Genomic DNA, 24015 nt, shown 5'->3' with positions numbered 1-24015 from the left:
GAAGCCGCCAGTACTACACTGCCTTAATGAAAATTCTGTGTTCTGAAACACAGAAGTCCTGATGCAACTGACAGAACGTAAAATTTTCATTAACGTCGTACAGTACTGCCATCTGGCGGCTTCTTGACCAAATACTTCGATGTGTACAGTGAGTCAGTTGGCACTCAGATATCATCTGACAATATAGGCCAGATACTTTGTATCCGTGTTTGACAGATTTAGTTTCGTTTTACCGAAGAATGTGCTGCAGATTTTTGGTGAGTTCTACCTTTCTTTTTTACGATGTTCATTTCAAGACTTTTCCCTGACTGCTTGCTTCTTCCACTTGTTCAAAGTAATTTTTATGGAACTGACCGATGTATTTTTACTGATTACTTTTCGTGTATTTCCTTGCAGAGCTTTTGAGAATGGCCTAACGCCGAAACGCGGAAGGTAGAAAAAATTAATAAATACAGTTCAAACGTAATATCATTTTCTGATTGCGTTAAAAAATAGCCAGCACATCTGAGACAGCATTTGTGCATTTCGCTGCTGTTTTAAACTTTCTTTCACAGAACACCCACCACGGGTCCTGTAATACTACGTGCTATGTTAGGCACTGTTCTCTGGCGTGTAGTTGAGATGGAACGCTGGTACGTGGAGCGTCTTATAGCGCTGGTGGCGGAGTTTATAAATACAGACTCCATCACAGCTCCAAGACGCTACTTTCAATGCAGGATTGGTCGATGTGATGCCGCTATTCTCAATGCTCTGCTGCTGTTGGTATCGAAATGGTGTCAAGATGGAACTGTGAAGTATAATAACCCCACAGGGCGTCTTCGTATACCGGAAAAGGCGAGTCGTGCACGGTACGCGATCTTGCATATCCTTCAACGGTCAGCTCGGAGGCAAGCTATCGCACTCGGCGGATATCAGCTTTCCCCGTATTTTGTACAGCCGTCTTCAGTACGATACGTACTATATCCCAGTTTTCCATAAGAGTACTGAAAGACGCAGGACGACGAGACTTTAATTTGACAACGAACTGTAGGAGCTTTTGCAAGTTAAAGAGGCCTTTGTGAACGGATCACTGAGGAAAACGAGGGCCTACTGTAACAATATATTCCGAGCGCTACACAGCCATGTTGCAAACATATCTGCGTCATAAAGTCGATTCCCATCGTTATTCATTGTTCCAGCAAGATGTAGCAATAGACCTTACTTTCCATGGCAGTCCTGAATCAAATGTTTCCACGCAGACTCATGTCTCGCTTTGCGGACAACAAATGGTCTATTCATTCGCCTTCTCCGATAGCACTTTTTTACTTTTGTGGGACTATCTGAAATAAAAAGCTTATGAGCAACGCCCAACCAGATAGAGATCTAATTCATGTGTACATTTGGAAGAAACCAAACGACATGTTGGGACGAGTTATGTTATCTCTTCCAAATAGAACACATGAATGTGTTTTTCTGCACGGTGGGCACTTCTCAAATTTTATTTTCGACGAATAGCGATATGCATTACTTCTCCATAAAAAAAACAGAATGGATCTGAATCATAAAATAGTTATTTACACTTGACCGGGCGCTATTGTTTTCAAAACCGTTAGCTGTTTCTGGTGCACCATGCATATAACTTTTCAGTTTGACAATGAGACATTTCGCATCTCTACCAAATTTTAATTCATTTTCATGTGATTAGTAATTAAAATTAAAATTTCCATATCTTAATAGAAGTGGAGTTAAATGAAAAGTAAACAAATGATTGCTTCTTACGAGATTCGAACCAGTGACGCTACTTTCGATAGACTTTTGGTAATGGAAGTAATAAGTAGGAGACACTAGATAGCTTTAGTCTACTGAAGAACTGCAGAATGCCTTCATTAAAGCAAATTAGAATGAGAAGGAGATAATTTATAGTTCGTAAACCAGAAAAAATCGAATAAAGAGAAACGATAATTAAGTAAAATCCTACTTATTACCTGAATGGTTGACAGGATATCAATTTATTGCCACTGCTGTTTACCTTGTATGTCAAAGAAGCAGAGCACTAAATCCAAGAAAACCCCAAAATAATAGAGTGCAAGGGCGGAGCTATGAACACCGAAGGTGGCAGATTAATGTTCCTCCCCGTTGAATGAAAGGAACGCGTATTACTGCTCAGTAGTATGACCGGCAGCTTAGAGGATACACAAATACAGAAGGATAGTAGAAATAAGAAAAGATATACGTGAAACGTCGGAACTGCAGAAGTTGCGAGACAGTAAGTGAAGGGATACTGATACCTAGAAACATTTGAGCTAGGAGAAGGAAGTAGGGTAAAAACAACATACTGGCATATTTTTGAAGGATAGAGCGAAAGAGCGCAGCTTTGAGTGAAAGTGAAAAATGGACTACAGGAGTAGAACGGATAGCAACTTTTGTAAAAAGGCGTTACTGTTGGATTTTTTAAAGTCAAATTAACGTGAGAAGTAAAAGGAAGTGTGTGTCAGCCAAATATGGAAGCAACGAAATTTGTGAATAATTGTTTGGTGCAACACGCGCCAAACCTGTGGTGATGGAGCAAACAAAAAATGGTTCAAATGGCTTTGAGCACTATGGGACTCCACTGCTGTGGTCATAAGTCTCCTAGAACTTAGAACTACTTAAACCTAACTAACCTAAGTACAGCACACAACACCCAGCCATCACGAGGCAGAGAAAATCCCTGACCCCGCCGGGAATCGAACCCGGGAACCCGCGCGTGGGAAGCGATAACGCTGCCGCACGACCACGAGATGCGGGCGATGGAGCAAACACTAATAGTCGAAAATAACAGGGGGCAGCAAAGATTATCTAGACTTTTTATTGAAGGCAGCTTACAGAGATAAACGGAATGGAGCAGCGTAGAAAGAAATTTTGGGTAGTCAAACAACTCAAGAGGAAACTATTAAGACCTGCTGCAGACCACTAGAGCGCACAAACGCGTCATTTAAGGGTTATGTAAAGCGAATTCAGCTGTTCTTGTTTTATTTGCCGGAACAGCGAGCCTTGGACCGCAAAGTACTCACATTACAGAACAGCAGCTGAAGCATCAGCTTCTTCTGATACGAGCCAAGGGGAGCCGGTGGGGACAAGCTACTTTGCTCTCGGTGAGGTGCTGGGAACAACTGCTCGCGATCACTTACTTTGAAAATAAAACTATGCTGGAAATTACAATTCTCTCATAAAAAGGGTACACAAAGATTTTATATGAGCACTTAAGTACTTACAGTATCTATGACACGGTCAAAGTGATAAGAAAGAGAGAGACACAGACAGACAGAAAACGAGAGCGAGAGCGCCTTATCTAAAACCGTGAACAGCACGTCATTGTATTTCTCGAACCCATTGAACCCAAAGGCACAATTTAAGGTCATTCCCGCTCCTTGTTTCATAGCCTTACTTCGAAATAACAAGGGACACGTTTCTTGGCGTCATCGAAGAACGCGATTGCCGCTTATTGTCCGTATTATGGGCAGCGGCCTCTATATAACAGGGAGTAGCCGGATTAATATCAGCTTCTGGCCCTCCTGATTTATATGAAATTTAAAAAAAATACTGAAGCAACCAGAAGAGGAGGATGAACCGAAATGAAATTTCACGGCTTAATAGCGTATGTGTTTTTCTTCCTGTGATTACAAAATCGAGTCAAATTTTCGAAGACCTTGACACTATGAAGCCGGTTCAAAGAAATGGTTCAAATGGCTCTGAGTACTATGGGACTTAACATCTGTGGTCATGTCCCCTAGAACTTAAAACTACTTAAACCTAACTAACCTAAGGACATCACACACATCCAAGCCCGAGGCAGGATTCGAACCTGCGACCGTAGCAGTCGCGTGGTTTCGGGATGAGCGCCTAGAACCACTAGACCACCGCGGCTATTAAGCCGGTTATCAGTAAGATTTCGAACCGCTCTGTCCTGGATGAATGCTTTGCTTCGGTTGGGAGGGGTATCACAAAGCTGTTGTTTTCTTTCCTGAGACAACCTGGCAGACAACTCCTGTAATCATCCTTCATATCTTGGATATTCACACTGAGACGAACTTGACGTCCGAGCTTATCCTAGATATGTCCTAACAGGGATATATCTAATAGATATCTTTCCTGCTAGTGTTGTACCTCAAAATCACGTAAGCAGTTTGTAGAGACACGGCCCCTGTGTGAACGAGCAATATCATGCTGCAAAATTGCAGCGTGGTACTGTAACAGATGAGGACTCGAGTGTCCGTGACGTACCGTTGTACCATCAGAGATCTCTCAGTTACTGCCATCCGCGGCCTGAAATCATTTCCAATGGCTTCCCACTCTATGACTCCAGGAATAACACTGCTTTGCTTCTCCCTAGGTCGCCGCCATACTCGCCTGCGATGGTCATACGGGGCAGTGCAAACCGTGATTCGTCGCTGAACACAATGCGATGCTATAGATCTTATTTTTAAATGTTTCCCTGAGACATTTAAGTCCCTTTTTATTATCTACGATAATGATCGTGGCAGACGAAATGAATTAAAATTTGTGTTGCGGCCGGGACTCGAACCCGGGTCTTCTGACTTGCGAGGCAGAAATGCTAACCACTGCACTACCATAGCACAATAGAAAACGTTGCTGCACGAACTACCTCAGTGCAGGAGAGAAATCACCTTAGGTAGTTCGTGCTGCAATGTTGAATATTGTGGTGTGGTAGTGTAATGGTTAGCATTTCTGTCTAGCAAGCAAGAAGACCCGAGCTCGATTCCTTGCCGGCACGGTAGCTCAGCGTGTTCGGTCAGAGGGTTGGCAGCCCTCTGTATTAAAAAAATGAGCTAATCGATCAACAAAGAACTTAAACGGATGTCTTACGACGTCCGCCCCGAGCAGATGCAACGAACAAAAGTGAACAAAATGAGATTAAAAAAAAAGTCCCGGCCGTAGCACACATTTTAATTCATTTCGTCTGCTTCGATCATTATCGTAGACAATGCGATGCCACTCATCAGCAGTCCATGCTTCCAGGTCACGGTGCCACTCCAAATGCACCCCTTTTTGTTGAGGTGCGAACGACACCCTCCACATGGGACGATGATTCCCTAGGCCGGCAGCTGATAGTCTGTGACCAATGCTGTGGGATGTCAAAGAACGTTGCAGGGGGTCCATTACTTGTTGCCGGATAGCAGACGCGGATGTGAGGGGATCACGACGTAATTGGTGTACAATACAGCCTTCCTCCTTTATGGTGGTCAGACGTGGTCGACCGGAATCTTGACGACAAGTTTGTCTGACTTGACGTTCTTATGCATTCCAGCGTGGGAAACTGTTACATATGAAGGCCCCACAAATCTGGGTATTGTACAATTTGACCAGCCGGCTAAATGGAGACACGCAATGAGGATCCCTTCAAACTCTGCCAGATGCCGATTGTCTCACAAGAGTACGTAGTCCCTCCATGTTCTTCAGTAATCATTCAACATCTGACTGTTCCCACGTCTTATATACCCTGCTAGTCCAAACAACAACCACAGTAAACACGAACAGTAACGCCTTCTGGTGGCTGTCATTTGTGCCACCGTGAATTGGACCTCTGATTTGTCTCATCTTTAGATCAAAGTAAGTGCATCAGCAACCCGTCTTGTCTACACAGAACAACATATCAGAGTACTTCCTTCCCGTCATTTCCCACACAGGCCCAATAAGGAACTTAACTGGTGGTTGTGCAGGCCAGGGAAGATGAGAATCGCGTTAAAAAGCAAGTTTGATAAGGTTAGGCTTGTCTGGATTAACCTCAATTGTTTAGCCTCCCCAACCTATGGCAGCTGATGCCATGATGGCTCCAGTATATATTATGGATCGGCTGTTTTTCTTTAGCTTCAGAGCCACTGCACAAGTGTACCTTTGGGTTATCGAAACGGTAGTAAGCGCGTAGTGTCCCTCTCTGCCCTGAGATGTCACTGACTGTGAGCTGTCTGCTGGATCCGTATGTCTTAGGCGACAGTGACTCTAGCAGGTGACAGCTGTGCCCAACCATCCGGCAGGTTGCACTGGTGCGCCATCACGGACCTATCTACCGGGGAAAGGGACATCTTCTTGAAAAGCTGTTCGTTTGAATCTCAGGAGCTCCTACTAAGCAGTGTACGGTTTGAAGCTGGACCTTAACTACGGGGAAGAAGTCGAGGAGGGGAGGGGGGAATGTCTGGAAGGCTGCCCCTTCCGGTGTTTGTTGAAATAAGGACGCATCCAAACTTAGGAGTGACTTTCTGCCTGGAAACATGTCATATAAGTCAACAGATAAGCCTGGACCTGCATAAAAATCTTTTGTCTCTGACGTCATTGCGCCAGTATTCCAGAACTCTGTCCCAGTAAGCACTGACGTCATGCTCAATCGCCATCTTGAATTCCAGGTCAACCATCTCGGATTCTAACGTCGTAGTAGAGTCACGCTAGTATCTTAAGTCTGGGCCAGTATGACAGAATTCCACACTGTAATAGGCTAATAGGTCTGAGCTGGACTTTGACGTCATAGAGCTGTGCCAGTATGCCATGTTCGCAAGGCTGATAGCCTTCTTATGTTCCAGGTGAGCCATCTTGGTTTCTGGCGTCATAGTTAGGCTGGTGCTCGTGTTCCAAGTCTGCTGCCACCACCTTGTCTTCGCTTTCGCTGTTGAGAAGATGGGTTCCTCATACCACCAGGTCTCCTGGAGACCTAGCTGATGTAATTGGTGAACTACCGAATTATTGTCATCCCGGGAGAATGCAGTAGATCTGCCCCCCGACCTGTACCTATGAGCAGACACAGGCATCTTACAGCGTTCTCTCACAGAGAGGCGATGATATAGTTCTTCATAATTACAGTCACCTCTTGCAGCGCTGACGGGTGCTTCTCCGGGGCGCCGTCTATGACGTCACCAAGAGAACCCTAGTAACTTGCTAGCTGACCTGCTGGCCACCGGGACAAAGCGGGCGTCAAGTCAGTAACCTCTTGTGTGGTAACTGCCCACTGCGCGTGGAGCCTTGTCACTGTGGTAGCTGAGACTGCGAGACACGCAGGGGTCAATGCGTAAGTTTCGCCTGCTCGTCTTGCTACTGCCAGTCACTAAAGAAGACAGCTGAGTATCCATGAAAAATAAATCTGTATTTTGTCAACAATGTCTTGTATGCGCCAGCGGACATTCGATAGATCCTCACTGCCGCACACTACACTCCACCATCCATGCCACGGCTCCGGCCCTCTACGAGGCGTTGTCAATCGAATGTTCACCCACTGTCGTGAAGCACGAAACACTTTAGTTGTGCCTCGTAGTAGTCTCCAGCGATGAACGCCAGTTAATGACGTCTTCCTACGACTTATGGCTCGTACGATGGTAGTTACCTCAATGAGAATGTGAAAGAACTACGCGTTGTATTTTTTGAAGGCAACAGGGGAGCTGTGAAAACCTAGACGATTAAGTTGTCCTCTGCGCGTTCATTACGAACAGCTCTACAGAATCGTCCAGCACCCTCTACTACAAACAAGGTGGGCAAAGGAAATGAAGGAATGGAGCCTTCATCATTGGTGCTGAGGTCTCTCTGCCGACGTGCAGATGTCTTGTTCTGGTGAAAATATATGGAAATGGTATTATAATAAAAATTGAAATGAAGATGAATGTTGTTCCATGATTTTGATCCGGATATGGTTTTGAACTCATTTTGTAAGGTTAAATTTAATTTATTTCAAATAATATTAATCCGTGATGGTATAACTCGCAAGATTTGTTTGGTCTCTGACAGCGGTCATAGAGGAACACGGAGGTTGAAATCCATATCTGACACATAGTGTGTAAGCGGTTGCCGTTTCTGAAATTTGGTTTCCAAGTCTAAGGTAAACCCAACATGCCTTGACTTGACATAACTATGCCTCATTGTAGATAAACCTTTGACCCATATAACAAATTAATGAACCCAGTAAGACTGTAACAAGATGAACGACAACTGACAGAGCAGAACAGATATCGGTATAGTATCCTCTTTGAATCTTATGGGAAGTCAAAGCATCTGGTTGCGGTACATTGGGCCAATCACAGCGTTCCCCGCTAGGCAAGGAACTCTGGGTTAAACATCTGAAAGATCTGTGCTATGCTGGTCATGAAGCTTGTGAGACGTGTGTTGTTAAAAGCAGTCGGTCGCTGTGTCTACAGTCTGACGGGGAAGTATAGCTTCAGAATTAACTGATTCCGAAATAAAGTAATAAAATAACTGAAAACTGAAAGTGGCTGTCATACAGGCAACTTTCATGTCCCTCCAATTAAGCAGAGAGGTGCGCCTGTCATCTGTTGGGCCAGTATCATGTATGGATGTCTGACGCCATTCATCACCCTCGAGTGCAATTGAAGGGCTTTGGAGTTTTAGGGGCTAGACACTTTAGCCTTGTGTTGAACCCTGCCCTGTACTTTCAGCGATGGGTCTGTCTGTAAAGATGATAATGCACGATCAAACAGCGCCAATTTCATGAGAACCCCCCTTCAGGAGCCAGGAATGAACTGAATGAGATAGCGTGCTATATCTTATACCTTATATATATATATACCATTTGGTCGGGATACGGACTGTCGAAACCTTGAGATTCGTCGTCGCGGTAGCCCTCCTCGTAGAATGGGGTGACCTCAGGAGAGCCTTTTATGGAGAGTGGAAGAGCCTGAGCAGATTTATTCGGAATCTGCATGGTGACTAAGCCCCACCTACAGAAAGGGAAAAGAGAGGCTGGAACTACAGGACATCGAAAATAACGATTATATTACCATCTCATTAACAAATGTGGTACACGTGGCGTAATTTTCATATAGAGAAACGAAACCCTCCAACTACTTACCCCATTATGCCCCAAAACTCACCAAAATCTGATTTAATCCTATAATTTTTTAACTCTCACAATGATTTCTTATAACATGATGTAGTTTAGAAAAGCCATTAACTCCATCTACTTGTTCATTTTTATGCAATTATATTGGGCATACATTATTTAAACTTTTAGCAATGACACATACATGTACCGGAAAAAAGAATAAGAAAACTGCCTGCATCCAAATCATTCTCTTTCAAAAATAGCCGACAACATCATTCTGTTCGAAAAGTCTCAAGCCAGTTCTTTCCCACAAAATACTATTTAAATAATTGAGTGACTGTATTTTGATTTGATGGTTTTTCATTTAGCTTTTACAGCAATTGGAAGGTCCTAAATTTGAGCACGTCAGTCCATAAGTCATGATAACTCCAGGCTGAAAATGAAAAATAGATTTTTCACTTCAGGTTTTTAAAAAGGAAAGATCAAAACCGAGCTTCAAGTAGAATAAACACTTAATAAATCTTATGGTTTTCTTTGCTGAAGAATCTTGAGAGCCAAAAATAGTGAAGTATCTAAGTCCGATAAGGATTGGGACCTTCAGTCTGGCGCTATCTTGTTGGCTAGAAGAACGACAGTACAATTATAACAAGCTTCAACAAGCACATCGCTGATCAGTTAAGAATCCCACCTGAGAAGGTGATGTGCTGTCTAGAAGTCGCTGGCCCGGGCCTTGGCTGAACATAGTGGAGATCTTCCGGTTGCTGGCTGCAATGGACCAGCTGTCTGGAGCTCATGTACTGGCCCAGATATCTGCCTCGTGGATGGATACGTACGGGTCTGCGATTGGCTTGTGACATATTGGATGCATGAAGAGCTGCTGTTTGCCAGCGATATCCACCACCGCCATGCAGCCAGCTAATGACCTGTCTGGGGTGCTGTTAACAGCCTCCGCTGGCCTGGCCGCGGAGTTCTGGGGTTGCAAAGTTCCATATCGTCTGCACTGTAGGGGCTGAGCTCGCTGCAACCCACAAGATGATTAGGTTTTGCGTGGTGCCATTGTCACCCGATGTCTAGGCGCCACGGCAGATGACGTTGGGTCAAGATGGGAAAAGTATGGTTCGTCTGTTGCCGAGCCTCAATGCTCAACCGTGCGCACTGAACGGCGTGCTCCAAACATTTATGCGTGCACCAGCATTACGCTCCATTGTCAGATGTGCCGTAGATCGCTGCCTGTCCTGCTTTCCAGATCGAGCAGCCTCCAAATTATGAGATGAGGTTCAGACGACCTACAACTTGTCGCCTATTCGCGGTATCACCGCCACTCTAGCGCTTCCCGTAGATGCTCACGGCCGAGGCATGGGAACAATAGACCAGCCACGCCTTCTGCGAGACGCTGGTTCCCAGGCGCCGGTCCGTAACATTCCACCCGGTGTCAAAGCGACCTATATCAGTGGATTTCTGCATTTGCGATCCCTATCGTAGCTAGAAGGATTCCCCTTTTTTCTCTCCGCCATTTATGTACTTTCCTTGCCATGTCATGTGCAGGCAGCACCTACAGGCGACACTTAGTGTCGTCGTTGGCAGTGGTCATAAAAAGAGAGATTGTGTAATGGGTACGCAGGAAATGTTATAGAAATTTGGGCACATCTCAAGAAGAATTGTCAGTCATCTAGCGTACAGTCAGCGAATAAAACAGGAAGGGCGTGAAATTAAATTGATTTCCCGCCACACATATCTTCCGGTGTCCCGTGGACAATAGGTGTGAAGAGCAAGGAACAGTTTCTTAAATTGATCCGAAAATCCCGTACTTCACGAGTTTTGCCTTAAGAGGTTATGGAGGCACCATTTAGTTCGTGGCCGGTTCCTGAGAAAAACTGAATAATGCCTTTTTCACCATTTCTCGGCGTCAGGAGCGGATATCAGAATATCTAAACGCAACACATTGCTCAAATTTTAAAGGTATGTTTTTCAGGACTTTATCTAGAAGTGGCATACATCCGTTTTCAAAAATCCAGAATATCTAAACGCAGCACATTACTCAAATTTCAAAGGTATGTTCTTCTGGCATTTATTTAGAAGGGGCATCTTCCCATTTTCAAGAACCTGTATTAGTTATCTGAAATATCCCAAAAACCCCGTTTTTGGATGCCAGAACCGAGCCGCAAATTCCAAGACGACTATTAAAAGCAAATGGCTGAAGTTCTTACGAGATTCCAAAGATCTGGATCTCGAACTAGCTTGAAAATATTATTGATATTTTTATACGTTTCCGAATACAGCGGTCAAAGTTACCTTACTTGTAAAGTGTAAAATATGAATCTAAAATTCGGCGTGAGGCAAAAACTGGGTTTTTAAAAGTGACGTAGCACGGAGATATGTGCTGTAAAGTGACTCTGTTACTATCGGAAGGTTCAGGGAAATCCATGTTGCGGTATTGAAGCACATGCAAAAATGTTTCCACTTTTTCCGGTCTGAGGTGTAAAATTAGTTTTGCAGTATTTCAACTTGACATAAGCAAATTATCAAATTTTTTCTGGTCCATAAAGTTCTTTTCATATTAGTGACACGCCCTGATTTACCTGGGAAACGAAGGGAATCAGTGGAACAACGATCCTCTCGGAGCACAAAAAAGGCTCCATAAAAGACTCTGACTGGAAAGTGGGGTACAAGCCTGCTACTGCTAAGTTCATCAGCACCTTTAAAAATTTTAGTATGCAAACATATTGGCGCTCTTTTTAATATGCAACCCACCTCTCACTCGCTGAAGTCATGTGTGTACGTAGCCGTTAACATAAGTAAAAGGAAGTAGACATAAACACAAGAGAAAAGTTTTCCTCTGCCTCTCACACTTCTACCAGTTTCTACCCCACGTGGTGATTAGATGCTATGGTAGAAATGTAGAAATGGCAAGCGAAAGTAAAAATGTTTCGTGAAATCACATTCTAGTGACGTTCTTGTTTAAATTTGCGGACGGTTCATTTGCAGTAACACAAGCATAGCGAGCATCTACGATGCCACAACTGCTACGTCGCTGAAGTCACCAGTGGGGAAACAAACGTCTTAGTAACGAAGCCCTCGGGGATAACACAGACTGTGAAAAACGTTGTACAGCACTGAGCAGAAATATGTCATTTACTGTTTTCGTTTTTTCGTTTACTTTCGTCTGAGATGAAACGGAGCTAACTTGCCGTTCATTTGCAGCCGTTATCACAAAATTTGAATAAGGAGGTACTGAATAGAAGTTTGCGGCATAGCTTGACTCAAAGATGAGATCGGGTACAGAATATACTCTGAGACATCAAGGGGTCACCAATCTAGTATTGGAGGGAAGTGTGGGGGGTAAAAAGTATAGATTTAGTGCAGGAGATGTATACAGTAAGAAAGTTCAAAAGGTTATAGGTTGTAGTAGATGTTTTGCGATGTAGAGACCTGCTGCATCAAACCAGTCTTCTGACAAGACGACAACAACGACATTTTGAACAACTACGACTTCCGTTATTATACGTAAACTATTTCTTTTAGACTCTGCCTCGAAGACGAAGAGCTAGATCAAAATGTTAAAATGTGTGTGAAATCTTATGGGACTTAACTGCTAAGGTCATCAGTCCCTAAGTTTACACACTACTTAACCTAAATTATCCTAAGTACAAACACACACACACACACACACACACACACACACACACACACCCATGCCCGAGGGAGGACTCGAACCTCCGCCGGGACCAGCTGCACAGTCCATGACTGCAGCGCCTCAGACCGCTCGGCTAATCCCGAGCGGCCGAACAGCTAGAGAGGCGCAATTTAAGCTGGAGGTATAATGTGGACACTCATAACTACAATTCTATAGTTGTTTTGAAAAACACTTTTACATTTCACTGAAGGTTGTTATAAATCATTTGAAGAATTGTAATTGCAGTTTGATGAATTTACAGTGCAGGTTTTGTAATTCAAAACATTTTGCAGAGTGTTCTCGTAAGAGCTAAGAATCTGCATACTAGAAAATTCCATTGATTTTTTTTTTTTTTTTTACTTTCGTTACTTTATAAACACAGCTAGTCGAATTTCGAACACAGACGATACTAATTCTCGTAGTTATTTGAGAGTTTAGAAGCTTTGACATTCCTGTCAAAAAATGGTTCAAAGGGCTCTGAGCACTATGGGACTTACATAGGAGGTCATCAGTCCCCTAGAACTGAGAACTACTTAAACCTACTAACCTAAGGACATCACGCACATTCATGTTCGAGGCAGGATTCGAACCTGCGACCGTAGCAGTCGCGCTGTTCTGGACTGAAGCGCCTAGAACCGCTCGGCCACCGCGGCTATCCATTGCTGTCCGTACGTTTTATGACGTAGCATATGAGGCCCAAACTGCAGTTTAGCTGTTGCTAATTCCTAGAGAAAGTACTTTTTTTATCACATTTAATAATGGCAGGTAGAATCGAGTCGCCAAACATATAAAAAGGGCGATTGACTATGGAGTTGTCTCCTTCAAACAAAAACGACCATGTTTGATACATCATCATTAAAAGAGAACAAAATGATCTAAAGTGAAAGAAGGAGCCTTTTGATCCGGAACGAGAGTAACTCAGAGGCTTAATAATGCGAAAATACATTGTAGAAGCTGGTCCAACATGCACTAGTTTCTACGTATTGAATTTCTTTCTTCCATTTGTTCTATTATTTGCTCTACACTAGGTGGGCCCCTCTACCGTTTGGCTCGAAAAGAGAAAGAAAAAAAAGTTAGAGAGAATAAGAAAGAAATCATGTGTCCACGGAACAGAAATCGAATCCTTTAGAAGTTTAGATATGGCACAATACGCTGCTGGATAACCGAAAAGAGGAACGTTTGACGAACACTTCGGCTAATAAGCTCGTACATCCTTTCCAGATCTCTGGTATAATTATGCTTGCGTCATTCTGGGCAAGTGGTGCCTTTTATTCCCACTGGAATGCTCCATGCAAATTTCGATGAAGAAGAATCACAATGAACTGTTGACCTAAGCTCTCACTGTAAATAGCTTCGTGACGTAATCGGAAGTTCCGGCAGCACTTTTCTTTACTTGTAAGAACCGGAAACTACTGCATAACTCCCTATGCAGCCTTCCCCCAGTCTCGAAGCACTGTGCAGGAAAAATATAGATAATTAAATTGTTTCCATCATTGGGAGTCATAATGATCTCAATTCGGGGGCTGTTGTATCACCAAGATTCACTGGGCTCCGTCACGCAGCCAATCGTACTCAGTGTATCAAGCTGCCTTTATTTTTGTGTACATAGATCTTTCCGCTGGTGTGACAGTGTTCTAGATTTAGTCCATTATGTGCTAATTAAGTGATGAATTGAAATTCTTCTGGATTCAGATAAAGTCACATTAATTTCGTAGTTCCGGCTGGTTGAAGGAGGAGGGAGAAATAGTTTTTTTAATTGATTGCGCATGATTAATTTCGATGACATTGATCCATATTCAGTTTCTTACAAGATTTCATTTTTGCTTCTGAAATCATACGGGGTAATTCAATCATAGGATTGAGACAACTACAGCAGACTTGGTGATTGCGATACTAGCTGTCACTTACAGTAAAAGTAGATACTTGTTTACTCTCAGTGCCGAACCGATCAAAACATTTTTGGAAAGGTAACTTCAGTAATGTTACCAGTGAGGATAGTCTATTACAGGAAAACAATTTATTTATATTTCGTGAAACTTATTGGCAAAATTGTGATTAACCTCATTACGAACATTACTGATGCCATTATTTGCTCAGTGGTAAAGATACAGAAAGTTTTGTGTTGTACACTGTCACACAGAGTCATATTGATAATATCGTATGTGGTACGGCGATCGTTCAGTTATAGATGGACCACAGCGCAAATCGATATTTTTACGTTCATAATCCACTTACAGGGAAAACCTAGGAAAATCTAACCGCAGGTCTTTAGAATTTTAGTAAAATATTTACTCACTGAGCCAGGAAAACGCCACATTCATTTGTACCTAACAGAAATAAAAACATTATAGTTCTAAAAGACCATTACCAAATCAGTTCACTAAGCATAGTTCAGATACATTGTATCATTAAATAACAAGGAAATTAGAAGTTAGTAGCACCATTCAACTAACATAAAGATAGTTCTTTCGATGTCATTAGCTCTCCATCTTTTGAATGGCTGGCGGACCTCTACGATGCTGCAAATCACGAACGGCGTTCCCTACACGGTACTGTATGACGCAAGCGTGACTTCAGTGGTAACGCGATGTTTAGTGCCTATGTTGTCCTTTGTAATTTACATCCACTGCCAGAGTGCCTCTCCGTTGTTGTACTCTTGCGTCCAGCGCACATGACATTGTTTCCAAGCTACAGCTCCCACACATGTGAGTTTGTGGCTATACACACACATGTGAGTTTGTGGCTATACACAGATGTCACCTGTCTAACACAGTGGTTCGGTACACCAGTAAGCCTAAAGTCATTAAAAATGGGAAACACACTACGTTGATCTTCATTGAGGCGACTTTTAAAAGGGAAGCCGCTCTAAATATAGTAAATTATAATTCGCTCAATTCAGAGCTAGTTAATTAATTTTGTGAGATCCACTTTCATACACATGAAGATGAGATTTTAAAATCCCCAAAAAGGTCGTTGTTTGAATAAATAAATAGAACAACTGTGTCTGAAAAAATAACCAGTACAACTGAAGCAGATCTCTCTAAATTAATTATCATGACTCTTAGTTGTAGATGCTCTACGTATCCAATCTTGTGTTAAAGCTAATTGTATGATATGACAAGGAATAAACTTTTGTTTGAAACTTAACTCTTCTTCATCATATGTCGTGGACTGTAGCATAAACAAATATTTAATAAAACTAGGAGCAGGGGACGAAACTAAATACATCAGTCGTACTGGGTGAGCAATCAAAGGCACTGCTGTTTAAAAAAGAACGTACCATTTCTGCAAACGAAAATATTGCTTGTAGGATATTGCAGTGCCTGTGTTGTCAAGAAGAACGATGTAATGTACCTTCGGTCACGCATGCAGGTAGTGACACAGAAAAGATGAAATTGGGAAGTTTGGGTTTGGTCGAGAGTCAGGCATGGATAGCCAAAGTGGTTAACCCTACCGCTCGCGTAAAGTGGGAAAAGCGGCGTTCGATTTCCGGTCAGCCACAAATTTTCATCATAGTTCTTTCCTTATACAGGTAATTGGGTATTCGCAACTGTGAATACATGTCATATCTTCCTTGTAGGTTGTCATAAGAACAGGCAATTTACTTTATCCAGAAAGTATAACCTTATTTTGTAGCTGATATAAGAACGTAGGCTTCCGCGGCCGGTGCAATAGTGATTAAAATTCTTCTGGGTATTAAGCCGCGTCGTTGCTAAGAACTAACAACAATAATAAACTAAAACCGACGTTTCGTCCGAATTGCAACGGCCTTCCTCAGGGCAATGACGCCGCTTAATTCCCAGAATAATTTTAATCATTATTTCGTAGCTGTTTCCTAATAGGATACAAAACTTATTTTACGATTGTAATAGCATCCATGGTGACAAAAGAAACTACGTATCCTTGCTTCAGCCTTCAAAGTTGCAGGACTGGATAAGACCTGTTACCCAGCAAATTTCATATATTCTTTAGGTACAATAAAATATTGTTAACTTATAGTTGTATTTAGTGGCACAGAATGGACTGTTGTTGATTTGTACTGACACCCGAACCCAATAGGAACATAGAGGCCGAAATATTAGTTTCAATGCGAACCAGTCCACACATTTTGCTTCTGAAGCCACTAGCATTTTTCCCATGTTAGTTTAGGGTCCAGACCAGCAGTACAATATCATACGTTCAACTGTCAAGATTGAACCAAATATAAATCGCCAATGCGAGGAGGAGGATAAAGTAAAGAAAAAAAACAGTATTTCTTAACTAACTTTAAGATTATCCCTTTAAGTCTGGATTTTTCAACTTATGACATACATTTTGTTCAACATGGTGAGTTCAACACTGTAATTCTACCCATAGTAACGAGAGGTTTATGGTGAGATAGCTCCTTTTCTTATAAAATTAGATATCAACAATCTCAGATAAATCAGTTTATGGTCTCTTAACAATAACTGGCCAGATACACCTTTTAAATGTAGTTTGGCAAGTAATTAAGAAATGATATTTGCGACATGGAATCTGGTTTCCACTTTGCAACATTTTTTTACAAATCTGTAAAGATCCACAACTAAATCACGTCTTTTCTACCGAAAATAAATGCGTTAATACATTTTATGTGTGTCTTTCGTCAAATAGTTTTTCATAAAACATACAAGTATATCATGTTTTAGTCATTACCATATATGGCTTTCCGAGTGCCACAATTACTGATTAGCTGCAGATGACAGAAACAACTCAAAAGCACTAAAACGCATTTCTGTCATAAACCGCTGCTGTAAGGATCTTAGCATCTCTTCGCTATTCCTAAGTACACTCCCAATGGCAGGTAATGTTGTTGTTGTTGTGGTCTTCAGTCCTGAGGCTGGTTTGATGTAGCTCTCCATGCTACTCTATCCTGTGCAAGCTTTTTCATCTCCCAGTACCTACTGCAACCTACATCCTTCTGAATCTGCTTAGTGTATTCATCTCTTGGTCTCCCTCTACGATTTTTACCCTCCACGCTGACCTCCAATACTAAATTGGTGATCCCTTGATGCCTCATAACATGTCCTACCAACCGATCCCTTCTTCTGGTCAAGTTGTGCCACAAACTTCTCTTCTCCCCAATCCTATTCAATACTTCCTCATTAGTTTTGTGATCTACTTGGCAGGTAATACAACGCGTAATTGCCTGCCGTTGGTACTACATGCAAAAAAAGGTATGAAAACATAAAATTCGTGATATCATCTGTAGAAGACGGTAAGCGCTCCAGTCGCCTTTCGTACTGTCTGTGTTTTATCCAGCGACTGTTTAAAATACTTTTATCAGGAAACATTTATAAAAATTCATAAAGAACAGAAAATGAATACATTACATTCACACTGCAAATGAGGACAATTGAAACGGTTTGATGCTGGAAATTAAGTGGACCAATAAGAAATGAAGATGCTCCTCGGGAGGAAAGTAATGTGTGAAGATATTGTTGAATGAGAGCAAGTCATGTAGGGCCACATAACAATAATTCAAAAGAAAAAAAAATGGACTAACAAATAAGAGCGTTACTGATGGATGACATATGGTCAGAGAGTGAAGAAATTGTTAAAGTTACTTACAGAATTATAATAACGAAGTTGAAGAAATGAATTAAATTTGTGTTATGGTTGCGACTTGAACCTGGGTCTTATTGCTTACTGGGCAGGTAAGCTAGCCTCTTTTTTTTTTTTTTTTTTTTTTTTTTTGTTCGATGTTGTTTGTTATATGTGTTCGGTGCGGATTTCCCAGGACAACCGTTCAAGTTCAGTGTTCAGTCGTTGACTCAGTTTTTTATTACAGAGTGCAGCTAACTCTCTGACCGAACACGCTGAGCTACCGTGCCGGCTACCATTAAACCAACACAGCAGTACAGCTTACTCAGCTGCAAGGACTATGCTAGTCCAACGCCCTCCCAATCACAAATTTGCGTCCTCAGCTTATTTGTCCCTTCAGAGATCGTCACTACTGCTGAGGCTCTCTGGTATTGAATACCACATCAGCTTTGGACATAATGGGGTAATCCTGCCCTTACCTCAGATGTAAACATTTGAGTCTCATCTTTATCTACGATAATGACGCCTCAAGGAATATTTGATTATATCAAATCTATAATCACCAACACCTGAGGTAAAGGCAGGATTTCCCCATTTCATCCAAGACACTGGGGTACTATTCCAATACTGGAGAGCTTTGGCAATAGTGATGATCTAAGAAGGAGAAAATAAGCTGAAGACATGAATCGAGGTTTGTATTTCGGAAGGCGTTGGATTAGGGTAGTTCATGCAACTGTGTTAGCTATACTGCTGCCGTGGTGTAATGTCTATCACACATGTCTAGTAAGCAAAGAGATCCGGGTTCATGTCCCAGCTGTGGCACAAATTTTAATTTATTTCTTCAACTCCTGTCATTACTGTAGATAAAATGAGACTCAAATATCCCAAGAAAAATTTAATTATATCAGTTCAATAGATTACCTACTAAACGTTTACATCAGTAATGTAAAACATTTATTATTGAAGGTGCAAACCCCTAAATATGTTGGTTTTGTTAGTTTAGAATTATTGAGCCAGAGACTAATGAAACAGATTACGAAAGATTTTAATTTACGTTTAAAGTTTATTTGAAGTCGATAAGTGCTGTCATTAACACTGGATGAGTGATGTCTAAGTAAATTGCGCTCCATTTTAAGACAACCTAGATTTTTGCTAATCGCAGTATGTAGGATTTATAATCTGAACTATGATATAATTTTTGCAAGGTCATTCCGTGATATATGTGGATACTTTCTGGAAAATATGTAACTACTAGAATTAGTAGAAAGAATTAACATTAAAAAACGTCATGCCTATTGCTGACGTTTTACTGCAATGACAACGAAAATGTAGTCAGTGATAAACTTTTTCGATGTTATTAGACTGATAAAACCTCATCAACGAATTTACTTCCAAATTTGCGGCTGTTGATGACGATGCATTAATGTGTGTATTAATTCTACATGTGGATTCATACGTTCTGTCCAGCGTAACGTTGCAGCCCGCATTTAGCAGTGTTATAATGAATGAGCAACGAACAGGATGCAAGAGATCACCATAGGTTGCCGCTAGGATCAAAACTATTTGAACTTGTAGTGCTCTCGACAGCAGCAGTAGTAGTAGTAGTAGTAGTAGTAGTAGTAGTATCCCTCCCCCCTCCTCCTCCTTCTTCTCCTACTACTACTGCTGTTTGTACCAGAACTATTCTCTACTGTTTCTAACACCATGTCCTTCATTACCCAGACCAAGTAATTGAGGAAGCGAACACCTGGGTTTATAAGTCTGGAGCCTCAGACCTTCACTTCAGTAAACGAGGGAGTATTTTTCCCCTGTTGTATGGACACTTACGACTTATCTGCATTCGATAACTGATCATTATATGTCAACAGTAAAAATAAGGACCATTGAACCACTGACTTGGTTCTAAGCATCCAGGGAGTTAATACTACAGAAATACATCACATTGCCTGAAAATACTTATTACATGTCTCTGAATCGGTAGTATTTTTACGAAATTTTAAATATTTATGTACCATGTTATTCATCATTTTCGTGAACGGCTTTGCTCTTCTTATGATCTCTGAGTCCATCCTAATCATTCTGTCAAGTAGTGTACAATACACTCAACGGTTTGGAGGAAGACATGGCATATATATGTGAATACTTTGTGACACCCTTGTACCTAGTGTGTCAACGACATTCGTTTCATGTCACAACAGTGCCATAAATATGTTTCCGATCTATTCGGCCGTATTTGTATCGCTGGCTATCACGAAAGGTGCGTCTGGAACGAATTCTGAGTGCCAAAAATCACCACTCCCTCTATATTGGGCCTCAAGCCACTCGAAATACAATTTCTGATCAGTAGCATACAAACATTTCTTAAGTGCTGTATTACATTCGATTCAAGGCACTTATAGACCCCTCGACTCCCCTCTTGTGATAACACTGTATCTGACTGACACAATAATAATAACAATAACAATAATAATAATTACTACTATTATTATTATTATTATAACTGTACTCTAAATATAAATCCGTTCATGTTTTGGAGTTCAAATGATAGCTGCTGCACTGACAATAAAAGAGGTTAGTTCTTTGCATGTACCATTGGTCATTGTCGAGATGTTTCTCGAAATGATGTGGAACGAGTCAGATTACAGGCTACCCATACATGATTTGTTTGAAGACTACTGATGGCCATTTACATATAACTAACCAGTACACTAGTTTCAAACTGTTCTTTTATTCACGTACCTCGCGGTACACGTAAATTATTGCCTATTTTCTTTTAGCCGTACACGATACCATTTTTAACGAAAATTTAGTCTACAGGATATCTGGAGTTTTCCAGAAAAAATATTTTAGGCTATATTTAAAATTTTCTTTGCTATATATCAGATATTTCACGTTATTGGGCAAATGATGAAATGTTTTCTTTCTTCATATTGAAGTACTTTTTTGAGCTACTAACAGCTTTAGTAAGGATTCGTTTCCTTTATTTTTGTGGACATAACTGTACTTATAAAATTATGACGGATTGATTATGAAGAAGTTCTTTGGGGAGTTGTCTGTAAGATGATCCTGACTGTACGCCAAATGTTGATTTCAGTGCCCGCTTTTGTGCAATCAGTACTTGTTTATATTTAATAATCTATCCAGAAAATTATACCATGAGAAATTTTTGTATGTTTGACTTCAAAACTAAAGAATGATCAGTCACCAATTCAAATGAAAGACAGGTAGCATTCACAATGTGTTGAAATATAATAATGTTGCGGTACCGAGCGAGGTGGCACAGTGGTTAGCACACTGGACTCGCATTCGGGAGGACGACGGTTCAATCCCGTCTCCGGCCATCCTGATTTAGGTTTTCCGTGGTTTTCCTAAATCCTTTCAGGCAAATGCCGGGATGGTTCCTTTCAAAGGGTACGGCCGATTTCCTTCCCCCGTCCTTCCCTAACCCGAGCTTGCGCTCCGTCTCTAATGACCTCGTTGTCGACGGGACGTTAAACACTAATCTCCTCCTCCTCCTCCCTCCAATAATGTTGCGGTGATTTGTGCTGAAAAGTAGTGCTAAAGGCTGACGATGTTTTCATTGACTTACAGAATGGGTGCAATACAATTCCATTGCCACCTAATGAACAAAATACGAGCGCACTAAATGCCAGGCGAGCTTGTGATTGGACTTACGAGATCTTAGCAAACAGAATGCAGCATGTCATTTTTAATGGAGAGACATCGGGTACACCCCAAGGAAGCGTTATAGGAACGTTACATTTCCCAATATACAGGATGCCCCAGGAGGAATGATCAGCACACATGGGCTCTAAAATGCATTCCTTAAAAGCTACGAGCAGTTGTTCAGTAGAAGAGATGTGTTGCATGGTTATGAAAGTGACCAAGTGTTAATAGCTTTTATGGTATGCATTTTAGAGCCTAGGTTTAATGGGCATTTTTTCTCGGTTTGGATCACACTACCACCCCTGACAATATGGAAAGAAAGGAGCTTGCAGTAGAAGAGATTTGTTTCACAGGAGCGAAGTTGAAGGAGCTCTTAGCATTTCAGAGCCGATGTCTACTAGTCTGCGTAACATTTCAGAGCCGATATCTACTAGTCTGTTTTACTTACAGTGATTGTTCCTGTCGTATCCTTGAGTATAGACCAATCCTCCTGGGACACGGTGTGTAATGTAGTGGAACATCGGAAGTTCCGTAAGGCTTTTCGAGGATGGTGCTGTTACGTACAGCGATGTTGCAACGCTGAAAGAAATTATAGCTCTTCTTAAGAAATGCACTATTTGACGACAGTACGAGAAAACGCATAGTGCATTGTTCGACAAATTGCAGCGTGAGTTGCGTGAACGTAAGCTTTAATCATTGAAACGTGGAATTTGTTTTCAACAAAGTATTTTTAGGAACCGTATTCAGAAAAGTGAAGCCTTTACGAAAATATGTTTAAATAAAATCGCCGAACAAGGCAAGGCAAGCCATTTCGTGACGGTGATTACGTAATGGATTGCATTTGAAATGCAGATGAAGAACTGTTTTCTGACAAAACCGATAGATAGACGTTTATTGTTTGATTTCATAATTGCTAAACAATCATTGGAAGTAGTGACGTCCATAAAATATGTAGTAGTATACGTACGCAGTGATTTGAAGAAGAACTCGAGTAAGGCAGATGCCAGACAGAGTCATTCGAAGAAACCACAGGAAATGTACTCCATCAACAATGAAAGTAGCTTTTATTTATTTATTTATTTATTGTTTCGTGGGACCAAATTAAGGAGAAGTCTCCATGGTCATGGAACGAGTCAATACATGAAATTACAACACGATAGTAGAAACAGATAAAATGAAATACAAGAAACGTATTCAGGCGACAGTTCGTAAGTTTAAACAAAGAAAATCAACAATGTAACACTGGAATTTGCTTAATTTTTCAGCTCTTCCAGGAGTTCCTCGACAGAATAGAAAGAGTGAACCATGAGGAAACTCTTCAGTTTAGATTTAAAAGAGTTTGGGCTACTGCTAAGATTTTTGAGTTCTTGTGGTAGCTTATTGAAAATGGATGCAGCAGAATAGTGCACTCCTTTCTGCACAAGAGTCAAGGAAGTGAATTCCACATACAGATTTGATTTCTGCCTAGTATTAACTGAGTGAAAGCTGCTAACTCTTGGGAATAAGCTAATATTGCTAACAACAAACGACATTAAAGAAAATATATACTGTGAGGGCAATGCCAGAATTCCCAGGCTATTGAATAGGGGTCGATAAGAGGTTCTCGAACTTACACCACATATAGCTCGAACAGCCCGTTTTTGAGCCAAAAATACCCTTTTTGAATCAGAAGAATTACCCCAGAAAATAATACCATATGACATAAGCGTATCAAAATATGCGAAGTAGACTACTTTTCGTGTTGAACTGTCACTTATTTCAGATATTGTTCTAATGGTAAATAAATCAGCATTTAGTTTCTGAACAAGATCCTGAACATGGGCTTTCCACAACAGCTTCTATCTATCCGAACGCCTAGGAACTTGAACCGTTCCGTCTCGCTTATAATATGCCCATTCTGTCTGATCAAAATATCAGTTCTTGTTGAATTGTGGGCTTGAAACCGCAAAAACTGAGTCTTACTGTGATTTAGCATCAAATTATTTTCCACAAGCTATGAACTTATTTCATGAACTACATTATTTGATAATGTTTCAATATTACACACAAGATCCTTCACTACCAAGCTGGTGTCATCAGCAAACAGAAATAATTTTGAATCACCTGTAATACTAGAAGGCATATCATTTATATAAATAAGAAGCAGCAGTGGCCCCAGCACCGACCCTTGGGGAACGCCCCACTTAACAGTGCCCCATTGGGACTGAACATCACTACCACTCTTAATATTGCGGAGAATTACTTTCTGCTTTCTGTTCTTAAAGTAAAAGGCGAACCAATTGTAAGCTACTCCCCTTACTCTATAATGGTCCAACTT

At 41.3% G+C, this 24015-nt stretch overlaps 1 protein-coding gene and 1 non-coding gene across 3 annotated transcripts in view; one reads left to right on the top strand and one right to left on the bottom strand.

The window, feature by feature from the left end:
- LOC124612734 (uncharacterized transporter slc-17.2-like) overlaps positions 1 to 24015 on the top strand; it is a 507667-nt gene that overhangs the window by 83470 nt on the left and 400182 nt on the right. The window lies entirely within an intron of this gene.
- Trnaa-cgc lies at positions 4523 to 4595 on the bottom strand. Its single transcript has one exon. It is a non-coding gene; the product is annotated as a tRNA-Ala (tRNA).

Source organism: Schistocerca americana, chromosome 4, assembly GCF_021461395.2.
Source record: "Schistocerca americana isolate TAMUIC-IGC-003095 chromosome 4, iqSchAmer2.1, whole genome shotgun sequence".
Classification (NCBI taxonomy): Eukaryota; Metazoa; Arthropoda; class Insecta; order Orthoptera; family Acrididae; genus Schistocerca; species Schistocerca americana.
This window is presented reverse-complemented; position numbering and strand designations above follow the sequence as displayed.